The sequence below is a fragment of the Callithrix jacchus genome, chromosome 3, assembly GCF_049354715.1.
Source record: "Callithrix jacchus isolate 240 chromosome 3, calJac240_pri, whole genome shotgun sequence".
In the NCBI taxonomy this organism is placed as follows: domain Eukaryota; kingdom Metazoa; phylum Chordata; class Mammalia; order Primates; family Cebidae; genus Callithrix; species Callithrix jacchus.
In genome coordinates, this window is record NC_133504.1 from 122,904,145 (window position 1) to 122,926,367 (window position 22,223).

The 22,223-nt window shown below is 38.3% G+C and overlaps 1 long non-coding RNA gene across 7 annotated transcripts in view; it reads right to left on the reverse strand.

The window, feature by feature from the left end:
* The window catches only part of LOC118152275 (uncharacterized), a 37,610-nt gene extending 15,851 nt beyond the window's left edge, over window positions 1-21,759 (reverse strand). For 3 of the 7 annotated variants that reach the window (XR_013533079.1, XR_013533077.1, XR_013533080.1), the window contains exons 1-5: window positions 21,698-21,759; window positions 19,605-19,787; window positions 6,229-6,383; window positions 3,612-3,662; window positions 125-200 (exon numbers count right to left, since the gene is read on the reverse strand). This is a non-coding gene — a long non-coding RNA (uncharacterized LOC118152275). The remainder of the gene's footprint in view (window positions 1-124; window positions 201-3,611; window positions 3,663-6,228; window positions 6,384-19,604; window positions 19,788-21,697) is intronic. The other 4 variants (XR_008480182.2, XR_013533078.1, XR_008480181.2 and 1 more) reach the window with 4 other exon arrangements.
* Between the last annotated feature and the right edge of the window lie 464 nt (window positions 21,760-22,223).

Below are 22,223 nucleotides of genomic sequence, written 5' to 3' on the forward strand. Positions count from 1 at the left end.
CACCGGCCAAAGTGGCCCCACCAGCTGAAACAGCTGTGCTGGCATCCTGTGTCTCTCCTACACCTGGGAATTTCCCTGTTCTGTGGGCAAGAAAGATCAGTCTGGAAATGCGGCTTTGACTCACCCTCTGTGCCTTTACTGAGAGCTGCAATCCTGAGTTGTTCTTACTGCGCCATCTTGAATCGATCCCTCAATATTTTCTAAATACGAAATAAAGACACATTGTGTCAACGGTATAAACACACTTAAAGAGATGAAGACTGTGCCAAGAAATTTAGGCTGTATCATCACCATCTCTTGTTCCTTTCCTCTTCTGTTAGGAAACTAAAGAGCCAGTCTCATAAGTGGTCCCTGCTCTCAGGGCTGAAAGGGAATGAAGAAATCGTGCACCAATAGTTTGACAGATGCTTTCCTTTTTTGCTCAGTTAATCCTCTCTACCATTTCATGAGGTCAGTACTATTTCCAATATATAGACATAGATAAAATAAAATAAAATGACAAAAAACCACCTAGCAAACAAAAACTCCTTAGAGACTTAAGCAACTTAGGATCATGCAGCTAGTCAGTGTTGGAGCTGGGGTTCAAACCTAGGTGTGCCTAGTTCAGGATACTCATTATTTTACTCTGCTTCTAAGGAAATATTCTAAATTTTATTGGAGTCTCCTGGAGCTCTAATTTTGGTTGTTTAACTAACATGAGATTCTAATCGTAAAAATGTAAATTCTGGTGGGTAGAGAGCCATTTTGATATTTTGAGCAATTGGAAAGGCATCTAGTTATTCAGTCAAAGCATGATAATAAGTGCTGCTGGCCTTATTCTCTGTCCTCTGGCAGGAGTTCTCTGGCAGGAGTTCTCAACTTGTATGCCACTTTATTTTGCTCAGTATGAAACTGAGTGCTTAACTTCCCATGAACAGAATTATGCATCCATTTACTTGCCATATCTTCTTAATGGATAACATACATCTTTTTGCCTTCATCACCTTGATTTTTGGGATGGGGTGTATGCCTTGTTTTGGCCAGTGGATGAAGTCAGCTTTGAGAGGAGCAGATGCTTAAAATGTGCTTTGCAATTAGATTTGTTTCTCTTGCATTCTGGTGATCTGCCACATGAAGAACATGCTCCCTTTGTCTGGGCCCTAAAGTGACATCAGAGCAGACCTACAACCCATAGTCTAGAGCATTCCCTGGCTGACCTGATGCAGGAAGAAGAGCTGCTCAGCCGATCTCAGGCTACATTAGTCAAACTGCAGCTTTCCTGCCATCCCAGAAGCATGTGTATAAATGCTTGTATTGTAAATTGCTGAGTTTGGGGAAGTATTGCTATATAGCATTATTATACAAACAGCTGGCTAATATAATCGGTGAATAATGTTACCTTTTACCACAACTGAGTGTACTTACCATCTTTAAGATGTCAGTCAGATATAACTTTGAGCTCAGAGGGTTGTTGAGTGCATGTAGAGTATAATTGAGTATAATTTGCTGTTATGGTAAGCTAAAATGGCATTGAAAATCTTTTGAATGCTTACAGAATATGTGAGAATTTTGTCTCATGAATTTATAAGGAGGTAATCAAGAACAAAATTCTTCTAAAACAGTATACTCTACTACAAGTTGAGGAAATGATTGGATAACTGAATGAGTTTTATAAATCTTGTGAGGCATTTTTCCAGTCATAGTAATGGTTATGTTGTAGTTGTTTCTGACTTATTTGGTGTTGCTTTGAGGTGTTTAGTCCCTTCTTATATGTGGATAAAAATTCTTATATTTATAAGGGTGCTGTGAATATAAAAAGGTGGAGGACTATCCTTCTAGTGTAAGGTTGTCATTAGTTGTAAAAGCTCTTATTAGTTGCTCTACTGATTAAACAAAATTATCCTCTTCTTATGTTACCCAAAATAATACAATGATAGGTGGAAAGGCATATACTTCTATTGCGTGGAAGTTAAATATGAAAGCTATGGTGTGCTCAACTTTCCATTTGGTTACCAAATTGTTTTTCTTTTCTTTTTTTATTTGGATTTATAAGCATTTCATGTACTGATATTTGTTGTTAATTTCTCTTGAAATATATTAAATAGACAGACCTTTTAAATTAATTCATTCAAGATATATATTGAGTATCTTTTCTGTACCAAGTACTGTGCTAGGTCATAGATATGCAATGGTGAACAAAATGAATACAATCCTTGCCCACAAAATGCTTAAGTGGGTTTTAACTCTGATTACACATTAAAATATTACTATAATAAATAATAAGAGAACATTGAAAAGAGATTCTGATTTCATTGGAATGGGATGGGGCCCTCACTATCAGTATTTTAAAAGCTACCCAAGTTCTAATATGTAGCCAGGTTTGAAATCTGAAGTTTAGCAGGTATTGACTTTTTTTTTGAATGTTACTGTGGACAAGGCACTGTACTAACTAAGCACCTTGCGTATAGAGCTCACTTTATCCTAAGAGAGTCTGGTGAGGTGGATATTACAATACTCCCTTTACTGATGAGTGGTTAGATTATTTTTGTAATGCAAACAGAGTATGCAACAGAACCAGGATTCTAACACAAATCTGTCTTAACCACTGTACTACAATGGCTTTGAAATACAGGTTATGTGAAATAGTCACAAATAAAATAAAAGTTAATGCAATAAGAGCTTTGGAAAATTGAAACCCAATCAGAAACCAGATAAAATATTTCTGAAAAGATGATATGAATCAATGCAGAAATATGAAGTGATATTGATTTATAAAGTCTGTTAATCAATTTGTAAATTTATAGAAACCTAAAATCTGTTTTGTTTATTTTTCAGGAATTTTACATACTATAGAGGCTTAAATTTTCATGTGCAAACTCCTTTCTTCTTTTATTTCTCTTTCTTTTTCTCAACAGTGAACCTATACTGGAAAAATCGATGAGTCTATGGTAGATGTTGAGTGACTGTGTGTGTGTGTGTGTGTGTGCATGCGCTCATTTACTTGTCACATTTAGTAATTGAAAAGCTCATCCACTCAACTTTGATTTGAGGAACTTTTAAGTCACCATATAAATTCTCTGACTGAAATTTGTAAGTGTTCTAACTCAAATTTAATATTAGCTAGCCTGATGATTTTAGGCAAGAACATAAAGGGTAAAAATTCCCTTTCTTATATTCTCCTTTGTTGAGGAATTAAGAATTTACAGTCTTTTTCAATACCAAACTAGCCTTAAACCTAATGCAAAACATCAAAGTGCTTTGAAAGGTGAGTGCTAAAATTTTTTCAAAGAGGTGTTTGTGGGGCAGACAATGTGAGCCATGATCATTCTTTGTTATCAGCAACCTGCCCCATCTGTTGAGTAGGATATTTTACTGGTACAGGAGGAGATAAATGGACATATGCTTAAATGCTTATACTGAGCCAAAATAGAATTTTCAGCCATATTCTTGTCACTAAGCCTGCCAGACCAATGTTTTTAGACAAGAGTGTCAAATGTACATCAAGCTGTTGTCATCAAAGATAGAATTGTGTATTTTAAAACACTGGACAAATGTTTTTCCATCAGCTGCTGGCTAAACATTTTGTGCCTATATACATCTATGCATAAACATGTACACATACTAGAACTCACATGCAAGGCAACTTCATTGCAGATCTCTGGTTACTGTGACCGTCATAGATTCTGTAGAAATGTAATTTTAAATTCAATAAATTGATTCAAATTATAATATCATCTGTTTCCACCTTTCCCTTCATGGAGTGGAAGATAATCAGTAGTTAGTTGTACCTTCTTAAGTCATACAACTTTATTTGACATTAACAGAGGACTACTTATTAAGAGAATTATCTTCCTTTTACACTTTCAGCAAAAACTATATCTAATTAATTTGTAGGACAATGCGACTGTTTTTCTTTTCTGTTCTTTTTAATGGTGATAGTGTTTGATGGATATGAGAGGAACAGCTGTGGAAAAGTTTCCCAGCAGAAATCAACATCAGAATCTTTCTGCTCCAATTTCTTTTGCACTAGGAAATGCTGTAATAGTGTTTTATCATGGACAAGTGGAAATTGCCAGATGTTGCTGAAGGATCTTTTTAAGAAGCTACCTATGTTCCTAGTACTATGTGAACACTCGTGGTTGAAGTTTTCAGGAGGATTCTCTGGGAACAGTAGTGGTTCCTCATTTAACCTTTGTCTTAGTGGATTGGTTCATAGCATTTTCTAGACTGCACTCTCTCCTTCACCATTGATTTTTCCTTTCTATATGCCTAAGTCTATATCATAAACATTTCTTTTATAGCTGGGCATACCCTGACTCTTCATTAATAGCTTCTAGAACTTTTATAATACCAAGACAAAAGTAAGAACATCTAGAAAATACCTGGAAAAAAATGAATCATCAATATGTTAAAAATCAATTAAGTCAGTAAATTGAGGAAAGAAATAGATGTGAAAAGTACATGTAGCCTGTAGTGCCACCTTTGATCTGTAAGTCCCACTACCAAACACATGATAGTACTCTTGCCTCTAACTTCTTTTGACGCTGAAGTTCCTGTAACTTTGATTTTCCCAACTTAATTCTGAAAGTTGATAATTAAGCTTATTGAACACGCTTATGTTTAGGGATGCTTGTACCAGACCCTGAGATAAACGAGAGCATCTTTTTAGTCCTGTGTTGTACAGGTGCTTGCTCCATCTTCATCCATCAACATCATCAATACCGCAGTTGCTGATTTTGTCATTGCTATCACTGAGCCACTGATATGTCCTAGACATAAGCACTTAAAAATATTTCATTTAATTCTCACCACAAGCTTCTGAGGTACCTATTATATCCATTCTATTGGTGAGAAAGTGGAGCCTTTATAAAGGTTAAGCTGTATGTCACCAGAAAACATCTAATAAATGACAGGGCTGGAATATTAACAGCATCGAAACATTCCCATGGCCAAACAGCTGCATCAAAGAAGCAAAGTCAAGATGGCTGGTCAAAATCACACCATCAAACTGTCATCATATTCAGAAGATGTGAGCTTTGGGCACATGTCTTCTAGAAGTGCAAGAAAAATGTTTCTATGATGCTGATTAATTTAAAGCTATTATATTTGTTATTCAAAAATGACTTTTAGGATGAATTTGAAAAAGTTCCTTGAAAAACCTCAGTGGAAAATCTGAAAGATAAAAGTGCTGTTTCTGTGGATCTTTTTGTAAACAGGAACAAACATTAAACACCCTAAATCATTCTAATGCTACAGAATTGTTCATAACAGAGTTAAAAGGAAGGACTTATGCCTGTAATAGTCAAAGCAAACCTGGATATGCCTGGAAATCTAATGATGTTCTTATTTCAAATGCTAGACTGGAAATTAATTTTCTCAAATATTATCCTTTGGCCAAATACCATGTCACTTCACATTTGCTAATATATAAACTTGATGAATTAACTTGAAATTGACACTATTTCAAACTCTTTTATGACTATTTCTTTTTCTTATTATCTTTTTCTATCAGTCAACATTGGCTACTTTCTAAAGACTTCAATTTGCTTTCCAAAATAGTTCCACTTTTAAAGTTAAGCACAGTAATTTATCTTGCATTCTTGCCTTTTTATATGTATAGTAATGGAATAAAACACTATAAGAAAAATACCTTGCAAAAATGTATTTTAAACATTGTATATTACTATTTATTTCTTTAAACATTGTTATATGTTATATATGTGTTATATACATTTGTATGTTATATATACATATACATTTATATGTGTGTACATATATACACAAATGTATACATGTAACATGTATACAAAAATGTATAATATATATCACATATGTATGCTATATATACATACATAATATATATATGCATGTTATATGTTTGTATAATGGATATATAATATATATTTCTTTAAACATTGTTGTATGTTACAATAGCAGTGTTTAAAGAGATATATACCAAGCTATTAACAGTATTTGTCTCAGAGTGGTGTAACTTACTTTTTCTAGTATTTGCTTACTAGTATTTGAAATTTTTCTACAGTAAATTTAAATTGCCTTGAAAACAAAGAAAACTCACTCCATTAAGATTTTTGGGAATAACTGGATTAAAAAGGAAGTAAAAGATTGGATGGGGTGAGAAATTAGAGCTAAAGTAGGCTTAGAACAAGAGTGGATTTGGCTCCCAAAGCCTAGATATGTGTTCCTTCAGGTTGAACTTTCAGCCTCTATCTAAAGGAAACACTCGCCAACCTTTTTTCCATTTCTTGTCTTCTATTGTCTCCTAACTCTGCTGGAAGTACCCACTTCTCACTATAAAGGTGAAAATTCCAGTGCTTGTTTTTCCTTCCTCCTTGCAGTTTGAGTTTGGCCATGTAAACTTCATCAGTGGTCCCTGAGGGGATCTTCTGGGAAAGATAAAAAGAGATGGGTGAGAAAAAAATTACTCTTTTTTTTTGCCTTTGTATGTGGCTGTGATGTTGTCTTCTTGAACCACGAGAGAACAAGCTTGACATCAAAAGCCAGCCAACTGGCTGAGATTGGTAGACCAGGAAGACTGACAAACAAACATACATGTGTCCTTGATAATGTAATTGAGCTACATTCAATCATTGCTTGAATTTCCCCACCTCTGGACTTCTTGTTAGTTGAATTAAGAAGTCCTATTGTTTAAGCCACTTATATATTATTTTATATAAAATAAAATGGGTTTTTGTCTGTACTCCATCCAGGCTGGAGTACAGTGGCATGATCACAGCTCACTGCAGCCTTGACCTCCTGTGCTCAAGTGATCCTCCCTCTTTAGCCTCCCGAATAGCTGGATGATAGGCATGTGCTGCTGCACCAGCTAATTTTTGTATTATTGTTGAGACTGGGTTTTTCCACGTTGCCCAGGCTGGACTTGAACTCCTGGGTTCAAGCAATCTACAAGCCTCGGCCTTCCAAAATTCTGGTATTATAGGTGTGAACCTCTGTACCCCAGCCTAAGCCACTTTTAATTGTGTATTCTCATGTAGCCATTTCCTCTTCCTCCTCTTCCTCTTCAGATAATAAAACAGAGGTCTCCATGTATATCAACACATACAACAATGTACCCAGAAAGTAGGGAGAGTATTGCTGGCTTTTCATACCCACTGTCCACCTAGCCCTGGTCAGAATGCAATGCTTAAACATACAATTGAGGCCACTGTGGTTGGGGTATAGGGAAGGTTATGAAATAGGCATAGGGGAAATGAAGATTTTATCTAAGATATGCTAAATAGAGGACATTGAAAGGAAGTTACCCAGGTATTTTTCAATTGCAAGCATTCAAATTATTTGGCATTTTGGAGATCATGGTGGGACACATAGTGGGAGGCCATAATGAAGTTAAAGGAAGATAAGAATTTAATTACATAAAACATTGAAAAAGATTCTCAACTTTGTCTAGCATTCCACCTCAAAATCTCAAGTATACCCTGATACCACAAGTTGTCAATTATTTTATCTTCATTGATTGAGAAAATGCATGATGACAAGCTACTATTAATATTGTAATGTTTTTATGATAATTTTTTAATATTCTCAATTATAGCAGCACTTCCATTCATTAAAAAATAGTTCAGAGGAGTAAGAGACAAATTGTGTGCTCAGTCTTTGGACAAGGCTTATTGCACATACCCATCTGTGGCTTCTCTATAGACCACAGGTTGGAAGCCTCCATCTTACAGGAATGTCTATAGTCAGCTGTGGATGAGAAAGCAATATTGTAATGGTGAAAATTTAAACTATTTATTATTTTATGTGAGTAGGACAATGAGGCTGAATTGTGGTTCCTTGAAGAGAATTCAAAATGAAACTCATTTTTTAAAATTATTCTTTATACTCTAAGTTCTGGGATACATGTGCAGAACATGCAGGTTTGCTACATAGATATACATGTGCCATGGTGGTTTTCTGCACCAGTCAACACATCATCTACATGAGATGTTTCTCCTAATGCTATCCCTCCCCTTAGCCTCCATCCTCTGACAGGCCCTGGTGTGTGATGTTCCCCTCCCTGTGTGTGTCAATATGTTATCATTGTTCAGCTTCCACTTATGAGTGAGAACATGTGGTGTTTGATTTTCTGTTCCTCTGTTAGTTTGCTGAGCATGATGTTTCCAGCTTCATCCATGTCCCTGCAAAGGGCATGAACTCAGCCTTTTTTATGGCTGGATAGTATTCCATGGTATATATGTACCACATTTTCTTCATCCAGTCTATCATTGATGGGCATTTGGGTTGGTTCCAAGTCTTTGCTGTTGTGAACAGTGCCACAATTAACATACGTCTTTATAGCAGAATGATTATAATCCTTTAGGCATAGACCCAGTAATGGGATTGCTGAGTCAAATGGTATTTCTATTTCTAGATCCTTGAAGAATGGCCATACTGTTTTCCACAATGATTTAACTAATTTACACTCCCACCAACAGTGTAAAAGTGTTCCTATTTCTCCATATCCTCTCCAGCATCTGTTGTTTCCTGACTTTTTTTTGTTTGTTTGTTTGAGACTGAGACTGAGTCTCACTCTGTCCCCCATGCTGGAGTGCAGTAGCACAATCTTAGATCACTGGAAAGTCTGCCTCGGGTTCAAGTAATTCTCCTCCCTCAGCCTCCTGAGTAGTTGGGATGACAGGCGTGTGCCACCATGTCTGGCTAATTTTTGTATTTTAAGAGGAGGTTTCACCACCTTGGTCAGTCTGGTCTCAAACTCCTGACCTCATGATCAACCTGCCTCGGTCTTCCAAAGTGCTGGGATTACAGACATGAGCCACTGCACCTGGACTTTCCTGACTTTTTAATGATCACCATTCTAACTGGTATGAGTTGGTATCTCATTGTAGTTTTAATTTGCATTTCTCTAATGACTAGTGATGAACTTTTTTTCATATGTTTGTTGGCTACATAAATGTCTTCTTTTGAGAATTGTCTGTTCATATTCTTTACCCACTTTTTGATGGGGTTGTTTTTTTTTCCTTGTATGTTTAAGTTTCTTATAGATTTTGGATATTCGCCCTTTGTCAGAAGGATATATTGCAAAAATTTTCTCCCATTCTGTAAGTTGCCTGTTCACTCTGATGATAGTTTATCTTGCTGTGCAGAAGCTCTTTAGTATAATTAGATCATATTTGTCTATTTCGTTTTTTGTCACCATTGCTTTTTGTGTTTTGGTCATGAAGTCTTTGCCCATGCTTATGTCCTGAATGGTATTGCCTAGGTTTTCTTTTAGGGTATATATAGTTTTAGGTCTTATGTTTAAATCTTTAATCCATCTTGAGTTAATTTTTGTATAAGGTATAAGGAAGAGGTCCAGTTTCAGTTTTCTGCCTATGGCTAGCTAGTTTTCCCCACACCATTTATTAATTAGGGAATCCTTTCCCCATTGCTTGTTTTTGTCAGGTTTGTCAAAGATCAGATGGTTGCAGATGTGTGGTGTTATTTTGAGGCCTCTGTTCTGTTTCATTTGTCTGTATATCTGTTTTGGTACCAGTACCATGCTGTTTTGGGTACTGTAGCTTTGTAGTAGTGTGATGCCTCTAGCTTTGTTCTTTTTGCTTAGTATTAGCTTGACTATGCAGGCTCTTTTTTGGTTCCATATGAAATTTAAAGTAGTTTTTCTACTTTTGTGAAGAAAGTCAATGGTAGCTTGATAGGAATAGCATTGAATCTATAATAATTACTTTGGACACTATGGCCATTTTCATGATATTGATTCTTCCAATCCATGAGCAAGATATGTTTTTCCATCTGTTTGTGCCCTTTCTTATTTCCTTGAGCAGTGGTTTGTAGTTTTCCTTGAGGAGGCTTATCACATCCTTTGTAAGTTATATTTCTAGGTTTTTTATTCTTGTTTTAGCAATTGTGAATGGGAGTTCATTCATGATTTGGCTCTCTGTCTGTCTGTTGGTGTAAAGGAATGCTTGTGATTTTTGCATGTTGATTTTGTATTCTGAGACTTTTCTGAAGGTGCTTATCAGCTTAAGGAGATTTTGGGCTGAGATGATGGGGTTTTCTAAATATACAATAATGTCATCTGCAAACAGAGACAATTTGACTTCCTATCTTCTTATTTGAATGCCCATTCTTCCTTTCTCTTGCCTGATTGCCCTGGCCAGAACTTCCAATACTATGTTGAATAGGAGTGGTGAGAGAGGGCATCCCTGTCTTGTGCCAATTTTCAAGGGAATGCTTCCAGTTTTTGTCCATTTAGTATGATATTGGATGTGGGTTTGTTATAAATAGATCTTATTATTTTGATATATGTTCCAACAGTACCTAGGTTATTGAGTGTTTTTAGCATGAAGGGGTATTGAATTTTATTGAAGACCTTTTCTGCATCTGTTGAGATATTCATGTGGTTTTTGTCATTGGTTCTGTTTATGTGATGGATTACATTTATCCATTTATATATGTTGAACCTGCCTGGCATCCCATGGATGAAGTTGACTTGATTATGGTAGATAAGCTTTTTGATGTGCTGCTGGATTTGGTTTGCCAGAATTTTATTGAGAATTTTCTCATTGATGTTCATCAGAGATATTGGCCTGAAATGTTCTTTTCTTTTGTTGTGTCTCTGCCAGGTTTTGGTATCAGGATGATGCTGGCCTCATGAAATAAGTTAGAAAGGAGTCCCTCTTTTCCTACTGTTTGGAATAGTTTCAGAAGGAATGGTACCAGCTCCTATTTGTACATTTGGTAGAATTGGGCTGTGAATCCCTCTGGTCCTGGGCTTTTTTTTTTGGTTGGCAGGCTATTAATTACTGCCTCAATTTCACAACTTGTTATGAGTGTATTCAGGGATTTGACTTCTTCCTGGTTTAGTCTTTAGAGGGTGTATGTATCCAGGAACTTATCTATTTCTTCTAGATTTTGTAGTTTATTTGCATGGAGGTGTTTATAGTATTCTCTGATGATAGTTTGTATTTCCTTGAGATGAGTAATGATCTTTCCTTTATTATTTTTTATTGCCTATTTGATTCTTCTCTCTTTTCTTCCTTGTTAGTCTGGCTTGTGGTATATCTATTTTGTTAGTGTTTTCAAAAAGCCAGCTTCTGGTTTCATTGATTTTTCCTGAAGGGTTTTTTTTTTTTTAATCTCTGTCTCCTTCGGTTCTGCTCTAATCTTAATTATTTCTTGTCTTCTGCTAGGTTTTGTATTTGTTTGCTCTTGCTTCTTTAGTACTTTTAATTGTGATTTAGGGTGTCAGTTTTAGATCTTTCTTGCTTTCTCCTGTGGGCATTTAGTGCTCTAAATTTCCCTCTAAGCACTAGTTTAGCTGTGTCCCAGAGAGTATGGTAATTTGTGTCTTTGTTCTCATTGGTTTCAAAAAGCTTATTTATTTTTGACTTAATTTCATTATTTACCCTGTAGTCCTTCAGGAGCAGGTTGTTCAGTTTCCATGTAGTTGTGTGGATTGAGTGAGTTCTTAATCCTGAGTTCTAATTTGATTGCACTGTGGTCTGAGAGACTGTTTGTTATGATCTCCGTTCTTTTACATTTGCTGAGGAGTGTTTTACTTCCAATTATGTGGTCAATTTTAGAATAAGTGATATGTGGTGCTAAGAAGAAGGTATATTCTGTTGATATGGGGTAGAAAGTTCTATAGAAGCTCTCTTTGGTTCAGAACTGAGTTCAAGTCCTGAATATCCTTGTTAATTTTCTGTCTCATTGATCTGTCTAATATTAACAGTGGGATGTTAAAGTCTCCCACTACTATTGCGTGGGAGTCTAAGTCTCTTTGTAGGTCTCTAAGGACTTGCTTTACGAATCTGGGTGCTCCAGTATTGGGTGCATATCTATTCTTATCTCTTTAAGAATGTTGAATATTGGCTCCCACTCTCTTCTTGCTTGTAGAATTTCTGCAGAGAGATCTGCTGCTAGTGTGATGGGCTTCCCTTTGTGGGTAACTCGACCTTTCTGGCTGTCCTTAACATTTTTTCCTTTATTTCAACTTTGGTGAATCTGATGATTATGTGTTTTGGGGTTGCTCTTCTTGTGGAGTATCTTTGTGGTGTTCTCTGTATTTCCTAAAATTGAATGTTGGCCTGCCTTGCTAGGTTGGGAAGTTCTCCTCGATAATATCCTGAAATGTGTTTTTCAACTTGGTTTCATTCTCCCTGTTACTTTCAGGTACACCAATCAAACACAAGTTTTATCTTTTCACATAGTCTCATATTTTTTGGAGGCTTTGTTTGTTCCTTTTCATTATTTTTTCTCTAATCTTGTCTTCATGCTTTATTTCATTAAGTTGATATTTGATCTCTGATATCCTTTCTTCTGCTTGATAAATTTGGCTACTGATACTTGCGTATGCTTCACAAAGTTCTCATGCTGTGTTTCCAAGCTTTGTAAGGTCATTTATGTTCTCTACACTGGTTATTCTAGTTAGCAGTTCCTATAACATTTTATCAAGATTCTTAGCTTCCTTGCATTGGGTTAGAACATGAACCTTTAGCTCAGAGGAGTTTGTTATTACACACTTTCTGAAGCCTACTTCTGTCAATTCATCAAACTCATGTGACGTGTTTCCATTTGTTTGTGTCATCTATGATTTCTTTCAGCAGTGTTTTGTAGTTTTCTTTGTAGAGGTCTTTCCACTCCTTGATTAGGTATATTCATAAGTATTTTTTTCCAGCTATTATACAATGGGTTGAATTCTTGATTTGATTCTATGCTTGGTCGTTTTTGGTGTACATAGAAGAGCTACTGATTTGTGGACATTAATCTTGTGTCTGGAAACTTTGCTGAATTCTTCTATCAGTTCTACAAGCTTTCTGGGGGAGTCCTTAGGGTTTTCAAGGTAAGCGTTCATGTTGTCAGTAAACAATGACAATTTGACTTCATCTTTACTGATTTAGATGCCCTTTATTGCTTTCTCTTCTCCGAGATTACTCTGGCTAGGACTTCCAGTACTATGTTGAAGAGGAGTAGTGAGAGTGAGCATCCTTGTCTTGTTCCAGTTCTCAGAGGGAATGCTTTCACCCTTTTCCCATTCAGTATTATGTTGGCTGTGGGTTTGTCATAAATGGCTTTTATTACATTAAAGTATGTCCTTTGTATGCTGATTTTGCAGAATTTTAATCATAAAGGGATGCTGGATTTTTTCAAATGCTTTTTCTGTTTTGAGATGATCATGTGATTTTTATTTTTAATTCTGTTTATATGGTATATCACGTTTATTGACTTGTGTATGTTAAACCATTCCTGCATCCCTGGTGTAAAACCCACTTAATCATGATAATTATCTTTTTTATATGTTGTTAGATTCAGTTAGCTAGTAATTTATTAAGGATGTTAGCATCTATGTTCATCAAGGCTATTGGTTTGTAGTTTTCTTTTTTGGTTTATCCTTTCTTGGATTTGGTATTAGGGTGATGCTTGCTTCAAACAATGAATTAGGGAGGGTTCCTTCTTTCTCCATCTTTTGCAATATTGTCAAAAGGATTGGTACCAATTCTTTCTTTGAATGTCTGGTAGAATTCTGGTGTGAATCCATCTGGCCCTGGATTTTTTTGTTGGTAATTTCTTAACTACCATTTCAATCTTGCTGCTTGTTATTGGTCTGTTCAGGGTATCTAATTCTCCCTGGTTTAAGCTAGGAGGGTTGTATTTTTCCAACAACTTATCCATCTCTTCTAGGTTTTCTAGTTTATGTATGTAAAGGTGTTCATAGCAGCCTTGAATGATCTTTTGTATTTCAGTGGTGTCCGTTGTAATATTTCCTGTTTTGTTTCTTAGCAAGGTTATTTGAATTTTCTCTCTTCTTTTCTTGGTAAATCTTGCTAATGGTCTATCAATTTTATTTATCTTTTCAAAGAACCAACTTTTTGTTTCATTTATATTTCATATTTTTTTTGTTTCCATTTTATTTAGTTTTCCTCTGATCTTGGTTATTTCCTTTCTTCTGTTGGGTTTGGGGTTGGTTTATTCTTGTTTCTCTAGTATCTTGAGGCGTGACCTTAGATTGTCTGTTCGTATTCTTTCAGACTTTTTGATGTAGGTGTTTAGGGCTGTGAACTTTCCTGTTAGCACCATCTTTGCTGTATCCGAGAGATTTTGATAGGCTGTGTCATTATTGTCATTCTGTTAGAAGAATTTTTTAATTTCCATCTTGATTTTCGTTTTTGACCCAATGCTAATTCAGGAGCGGGTTGTTTAATTTCCATGTATTTGCATGGGTTTGAAGATTCCTTTTGAATTTATTTTCCAGTTTTATTCCACTGTGGTTTGAGAGAGTGCTTGATATGATTTTAATTTTCTTAAATTTATTGATGCTCATTTTATGGCCTATCATATGGTCTATCTTGGAGAAAGTTCTATGCAATATTGAATAGAATGTGTATTCTGCAGTTGTTGGATAAAATGTTCTGTATAAATCTGGGAGCTCCAGTGTTAGGTGCATATATGTTTAGAATTGTGATATTTTCCTGTTGGACAAGGCCTTTTACCATCATATAATATCCCTCTTTGTCTCTTTTAAGCACTGTTGCTTTAAAGTTTGTTTTGCCTGATGTAAGAATAGCTTCCCATACTCACCTTTGGTGTCCATTTATATGAAATATTTTTTTCCACCCCTTTCTTTTAGGTTAAAGTGAGTCCTTATGTGTTAGGTAAATCTCCTGAAGGCAACAGATACTTGGTTGGTGAGTTCTTATCCATTTTCAGGTTCTGTAGCCTTTAAGTGGAATATTTAGGCCATTTACATTCAATGTTAGTATTGAAATGTGAGGTAGCATTGAATTCATCATTCTCTTTGTTGCCTGTGAACTTTGGTATATTTTGTTTTTTGCTTTTGCTTTTTAACTTGCATATTTATTTTATAGGTCCTATGTGATTTATGCTTTAAAGAGGTTCTGTTTTGATGTGCTTTCAGGATTCGTTTCAAGATTTAGAACTACTTTTAGCAGTTCTTATAGTGGTGGCTTGGTAACGGTGAATTCTCTCAGCATTTGTTTGTCTGAAAATGACTATCTTTTCTTCATATATGATGCTTAGTTTCACTGGATACAAAATTTTTGGCTGATAATTGTTTTATTTGAGGAGGCTGAAGATAGGGCCCCAATCTCTTCTAAGTTGTAAGGTTTCTGCTGAGAAATCTGCTGTTAATCTGATAGGTTTTCTTTTATAGGTTACCTGGTGCTTCTGTCTCACAGCTCTTTTTTTTTTTTTTTTTTGAGATGGAGTTTCGCTGCTGTTACCCAGACTGGAGTGCGATGGCACAATCTTGGCTCACCACAACCTCTGCCTCCTGGGTTCAGGCAATTCTCCTGTCTCAGCCTCCCAGGTAGCTGGGACTACAGGCATGCACCACCATGCCCAGCTAATTTTTGTATTTTTAGTAGAGACGGGGTTCCACCTTGTTGGCTAGGATGGTCTCGATCTCTTGACCTCATGATCTACCCACCTCAGCCTCCCAAAGTGCTGGGATTATAGGTGTGAGCCACCGCACCCAGCCCATGTCTCACAGCTCTTAAGATTCTTTCTTTTATCTTAACTTTGGATAACCTGATGATGTTGTGCATAGGTGAAGATCTTTTTGTGATAGATTTGCCAGGTGTTCTTTGTGCTTCTTGTATATGGATATCTAGGTCTCTAGCCAAGTTGGGGAAGTTTTCTTCTATTATTTTCCCAAATATGTTTTCCAAGCTTTTAGAATTGACTTCTTCCTCAGGAAAACTGGTTTTTCTTAGGTTTGGTCATTTAACATAATCCCAGACTTCTTGGAGGCTTTGTTCATATTTTCTTACTCTTTATTTTTGTCTTTGTTGGATTGGGTTAATTCAAAGACCTTGTCTTTGAGCTCCGAATTTCTTTTCTTTTCTTTTTTTTTTAGGGAGGAAGGGAGGAAGGCAGGAAGGGAGGAAAGGAGGGAGGGAGGGAGGGAGGGAGGGAGGGAGAGAAGGGAAGGAAGGAAATCGAGCAATGACAGAGACATGGCCGACCTGGATCTAGAGGTCTACAAGTTGATTTTTTTTTTTTTTGAGAGAAGGAAAGAAAAAAAAGGAGTGAAGGAGAGGAAGAAAGAGGAAGAAAAAGAGGGAGAGAGAAGGGAAATATTGCTTTATTCTAAAAAAAACATGGGTATTAATAATGGCCAATCAATATTTCATTTAAACCTATGAGTAGGTGTGATGTGGTACTAACAAGAATGTATATTTTGTGTATTTAAAGTGGAGAGCTCTATAAATATTCATTAAGTTTACTTGTTCCGGATCTGAGTTTGAGTCCTTGATATCCTTATTAATTTTCTGTCTCATTGAGTCTAAGTCTCTTTATAGGTCTTATGTATCTGGGTGTTAGGATCATTAGCTCTTCTTGTTGCATTGATCCTTTTATCACTATATCTTTGTTGCTTTAAGATCTATTTTATCAGATACGAGAATTGCAACTCCTGCTTTTAATTTATGCATTTATTTTTGCTCTTTATTTGGTTGGTAAATCTTTCTCCATCCCTTTGTTTTGAGTCTTTGTGTATCCTTGCAAGTGAAATGGGTTGGGATGTAACATGCCATTGGGTTTTGGCTGTATCTTTTGATTGGGGGGTTTAGTCGATTTAAATTTAGGGTTGCTGCCATTTGATGTTAACTGGCTGTTTTATCCATTCGTTGATGTAAATTCTTCTTTATGTTGCTGCTCTTTACTTTTTGGTATATTTTTAGAAAGGCTAATACTGGTTGTTTCTTTCTATGTGTAATGCTTCTTTCAGAAGCTCTTGTAAAGCAGGCCTGGTGGTAATAAAATCTCTGAGTATTTGCTTGTTCATAAAAGATTTTATTTTTCCTTCAGTGGTGAAGCTTAGTTTGGCTGGATATGAAATTCTGGGCTGAAAGTTCTGTTCTTTGAGGATGTTGAATATTGGCCCCCACTCTCTTCTGGCTTGTAGAGTTTCTGCTGAGTGATCTGCTGCAAGTCTGATAGGCTTCCCTTTGTGGGTAACCTGACCTTTCTGTCTGGCTGCCCTTAGTAATTTCTCCTTCGTTTCAACCCTGGTGAATCTAACGATTATGTGCCTTGGGGTTGCTCTTCTTGAGGAATATCTTTGTGGTGTTCTCTGCATTACCTGGGGTTGAATATTGTCCTGCTTTGCTAGTTTAGGAAAACTTTCCTGAATAATATCCTGAAGAATATTTTCCAGCTTGGATTCATTCCCTCCGTCGCATTCAGGTACACCTATCAAACGTAAATTTGGTCTTTTCACATAGTCCCACATTTCTTGTAGACTTTGCTCATTCCTTTTTATCCTTTTTTCTCTAATCTTGTCTTCTCATTTTATTTTATTAGGTTGGACTTCTACCTCTGATATCCTTTCTTCTGCTTCAACAATTCGAGTGTTTAAACCTGTGCATACTTCTCGGAGTTCCTGCATTGTATTCTTCAGTTCCATTAATTCACTTATATTCCTCTCTAAGTTGTCTATTCTCATTAGGATTTCGTCAAACCTTTTTTCAAAGTTCTTAGTTTCTTTACATTGAGCTGCAACATGTTCTTTTAACTCACAGAAGTTTCTTATTATCCATCTTTGGAAGCCTGATTCTGTTAATGGGATGCACTCCTTCTCTATCAAGTCTTGGTCCCTTGTTGATGAGGAACTGTGATCATCTTTAGAGGGAGAGGCGTTCTGATTTTGAGTATTCTCAGCCTTTTTACACTGGTTTCTTCCCATCATTGTAAATTTATCCACCTGTCATCTTTGTGATTACCAACTTTCAAATTAGGTTTCTGAGTGGACGTCCAAGTTGTTAATTCCCAGGGTGGAAATAAGAGCAGCCCACTGCACTGGCCAAAACAGCGGCGTTAAGACTGATGGTGCTTTTCTGCTTGGGATTCTCCTGTCTGGCTTCCTTCTTAAGTCCGTAATAGGCGACTCTGCCTTGCCGGAGCTCCAAACCTCGGTCAGAAGGGAAACCAGTCCGTTTACTTTGCACCGAGAGCTGCTGCGCTGAGGTGCCGATGAAACCGCTGCACCAGCCACAAGAGTCGTGCTGGCGACCCGTGGAGCTCCTCCACTGGGAATCTTCTGCTCTGTGAGTGACCAAAATTTGTCTGAAAGTGTGGCGTCCTCTCGTTGTCTGAGCTTTCGCTGGGAGCCGCAATCCCGAGATGTTAGCGATCGGCCATCTTGGATCGTTCGATATCCGAGCTTTGAATTTCTTTCTTCTACTTATTCAATTCTATTGCTGAGATGGAGCATTTCATGTTTCTGAATTTTTTTTATTGTTTTTTTTCTTTAAGCTATCTATTTCCTTGAATATTTCTCCTTTCACTTCCTGTATCATTTTTTAGATTTCCTTGCATTGGGCTTTGCCTTTCTTTGGTCCCTCCCTGATTAGTTTAATAACTAAGCTCCTGAATTCTTTTTTGGTAAATCATTGGTTTCTTCTTGGTTTGGATCCATTGCTGGTGAACTATTGGGATTCTGTTGAAGAGCCTTGTTTTGTCATATTACCAGGGTTGGTTTTCTGGTTCCTTCTCATTTGGATAGGCTCTATCAGAGGGAATTTCTAGGACTGAAGGTTGTTGTTCAGATTCTTTTGTCCTAGGGACTGTTCCTATCATGTAATACTCTCCCCCTTTTCCTATGGACGTGGCTTCCTATGAGCCGAACTGCAATGATTGTTGTCTGTCTTCTTGGTCTAGCTACCTAGTGAGTCTACCCAGTTTCAGGCTGGTACTGGGGATTATCTGCACTGAGTCCTGTAATGTGAACCATCTATGGGTCTGTCAGCCATGGATACCAGCGCCTTTTCCAGTAGAGGTGTCAGAGGATGCAATGAACTCCTTGAGGGCCCTTAGCTTTTGGTAGCTTAATGCTCTATTTTTGTGCTGGTTGGCCTCCTGCCAGGAGCTGGTGCTTTTCAGAAAGCATCAACTATAGAAGTGTGGAGATGGACCCGGGGTGGGTGGGGCCCTAGAACTCCAAAGATTATATGCTCTTTGTCTTCTACTACCAGGGTGGATAGTGAAGGACCATCAGGTGGAGGCAGGGCTAGGTGTGTCTGAGTTCAGACTCTTCTTGGGAAGGTCTGGGGCTTGGGGGTGAGATTCCCAGGTCATTGGAGTTGTGTACCTAGGAGGGTTATGGCTACCTCTGCTGAGTCATGCAGATTGTCAGGGAAGGTGGGGGGAAAGCCAGCAGTTACAGGCCTCACCCAGCTCCCATGCAAATTGAAGGGCCAGTTTCACTCCCACTGTACCCATTACCCCAACACTGGGGAGTCTGTTTCCAGGCAGAGGGCAAGATAAGCTTGAAAACTTGCCTGAGGCTGTCCACCTCCCAGCTGTGAAAAAAAGGGCTTTAGTTCTTCCCTTGCCTGTGAAGTCTGCACTCCGGATTTGTACCATCCCCTGAGTTCTGGCCAAGAGGCTTCCCACCCTGTTCAAATTGTTACAAAGTTCAGCTAGAGAATTCCTTCTCTCTGTGGAGTTTTACTCTCAACCTCTCTGGCCATCCTCCCAATGGATCCCTGTGGTATCAGGCAAGAATGAGCTGTTTGGGGACCTAGCAAGCACCCAGGGCCTTTTTGCTGCTTCCTCTACCCCTGTGTTTTGCTTGGTTAACTTGACTTAGCTCCATGTAAAGTCGGAAACTTCTCCCACAAACAGACCTTCAGCTTCTCCAGTGGGAGTGTGTGTTTGGTAGAGGAGAGTCTTCTTTCCCCACTTCTGTAGTTGGGGCACTCACACAGTATTTGGGGTGTCCCCTGGATCCTGCAGGAGGAGTCCTCTTCTTTCAGAGGGTCTGTGGGTCCTCCTGAAATTGCTGGTTTGTTCTTGCAGTTGATCTGGAGCTAAAATTACAGTGAAAGCCTCCATATTCTGCTCTGTCTGGAGCTGCAATCTAGTCCTGCCTCCCGTCCGCCATAGAATATGCATGATTTTTGAAGTAAGGATATTTGTCATGTGTTTTTTCCTGAAAGGTTACTATTTCCATGTGATATAATTTAAGTATTTTTATAGCAAACACTTGCTAGAGAAATTTGTGTAAACAGAAGGGAACCAAGTGCCAATATCCAAGACAACGAGAAAAAGATCTTGAAGGCATTTTGGAGATCTTTATGGCAGCTTGTCATCACAGGCTCAGAGGCCTAGGAAGAAAGAATGGTTTCCTGGGCCAGGTGTAGGACCTCACTGCCCTGCGCAGTCTCAGGACACTGTTCCCTGCATCCTGCCCAATCTGGATCCAGCCTCAGTTGAAAGGACCCCAGATATAGCTTGGGTGGCCTTCTGAATTGCACCACAGTAAGCCTTGGTGGCTGCCATGTGGTGTTAAGCCTGTAGGTGCACGTAGTAAACCATTGGCAGCCTCTGCCTAGATTTCAAAGGATAAATGAAAAATCCTGGGTGCCCAGGTAGAAGCCTGCTGCAGGCGTAGAGCCCTCACAAAGAACCTCTACTAGGGCAGTGTGGAGGGGAAATGTGGGGTTAAAGTTGCTACACAGAGTCCCCAGTAGGGCACTTTCTAGTGGAGCTATGGGAAGGGGGGCACTGCCCTACAGATCTTAGAATGGCAGACCCACCAGCAGCTTGTGCCCTGAACCTGGAAAAGCTGCAAGACTATACCTGTGAGAACAGCCCTGGGTGCTGAACCCTGCAAAGCCACAGGGGCAGAGTTACCAAAGGCCTTAGGAACCCACTTCTCTTATCAGTTGCCCTGGATGTGGGACATAGAATCAAAGAAGATTATTTTGGAGCTTCAGGGCTTAGTGACTGCTGTGTTTCAGTTTTCTGTGAGGCCTGTCGTCCCTTTCTATTGGCCAACTTCTCCCTTTTGAAACAGGAATGTTTCAATGTTCACTCAATGCCTATAACACAATCATATCTTGGTAGTTAATAACCTGTTTTTGATTTTAAAGGCTCATAGGTGAAAGAAACTTGGCTTGAGTCTTGACTTGGGCAATCTGAGTTAATGTTGGAATGAGTTAGACTTTGGGGGATGATTGAGAAGGTGTGATTGTGTTTTGCAATGTAAGAAGGACATGAGATTTGGGAGGGAACAAGGTGGAATGATATTATTTGGATATTTTTCCCCTACTGAAGTCTCATTTTGAAATGTAATCCCAGCTGTTAGAGGTGGGGCCTGGTGGGAAGTGTTTGGATCATGGGGGTTGATGCCTCATGAATGGCTTGGGCCATCTCCTTGGTAATAATTGAGCTCTTGCTCTAAGTTCACATGAGATCTACTCATTTAAAATTGTGTGCCACCTTCCCCACCACTCTCTCACTCTCGCTCCTGCTTTCACCATGTGACATACTTGTTCATGCTTCACCTTCTGCCATGAGTAAAAGCTGCGTGAGGCCTCCCTAGAAGCCAAGCAGATGCCAGCATATCATGTTTCCTGTAAAGCCTGCAGAATCATGAGCCAATTAAACCTCTTTTCTTTATAAGTTACCCCATCGCAGGTATTTCTTTATAGCAATACCAGAATGGCCTAAAACACTGTGTTCCTTCTTCTAGGAGCTGGAATGTTCTGACTCCTAACTGCAGTTGTGACTCCACAGCCTCTCCTATCCTGTAAAGGGTCAGATAAGTTAGGTTGGTCACAATGAAATGTTCAACAGTCAGTGTGAGGAATTGTGTCAGTGCAGCAGATTCACAGATTTTCCATAAAAAGAGAGAGCTATGAACACTAATAGGTGGGTAGGGGAAGTGGCCCTAAGGAGCAGATGGCCAAAGGGAAAGTGCTGTGAAGAGTCTTACCTTGAGGCTGGGGGGAGCCAGGAGAAATGGTGCTACCTAGGATTAGGTAGTAGGGACAGGACACCAGAAGTGTCACTACTGAAGGTGATGTAAGAATGGGTTGCCAAGGTGAGGGGTCAGGGAGGTGGTTAAAAGAATAAACATGGGTAGGATGGTTGAGGCAAAGAGGAGAATGATGTTACTGACCACTTAAGCAGCAATTATTGAGTGATTCTAGCCTTTGCCATGAGTGGTGTTTACTGTGTCACTCGATTTGCCAGGTGCCTGAGAAGGGGGCTGATGTTGAAAGGAGCTATGGTAGGCTGAACAGGAAAATGAATGCAATTCATTTAGAGAATGCTCCCCTCCTTGAGCAAGGATATCTGATGTAGACTATTAAGGTCTTTCCTGTTTGGTATTGTAACAACTCTGTTTTCAGCAAAGCCTTGAAAGGTGAAGAAGATGCAGAATCCATGCTTGGGGGAAATATTGCAGGAGATGGCCGCATGCACAAGTGCCATGGGCTTGGCTGGAAGTGATAGGGACT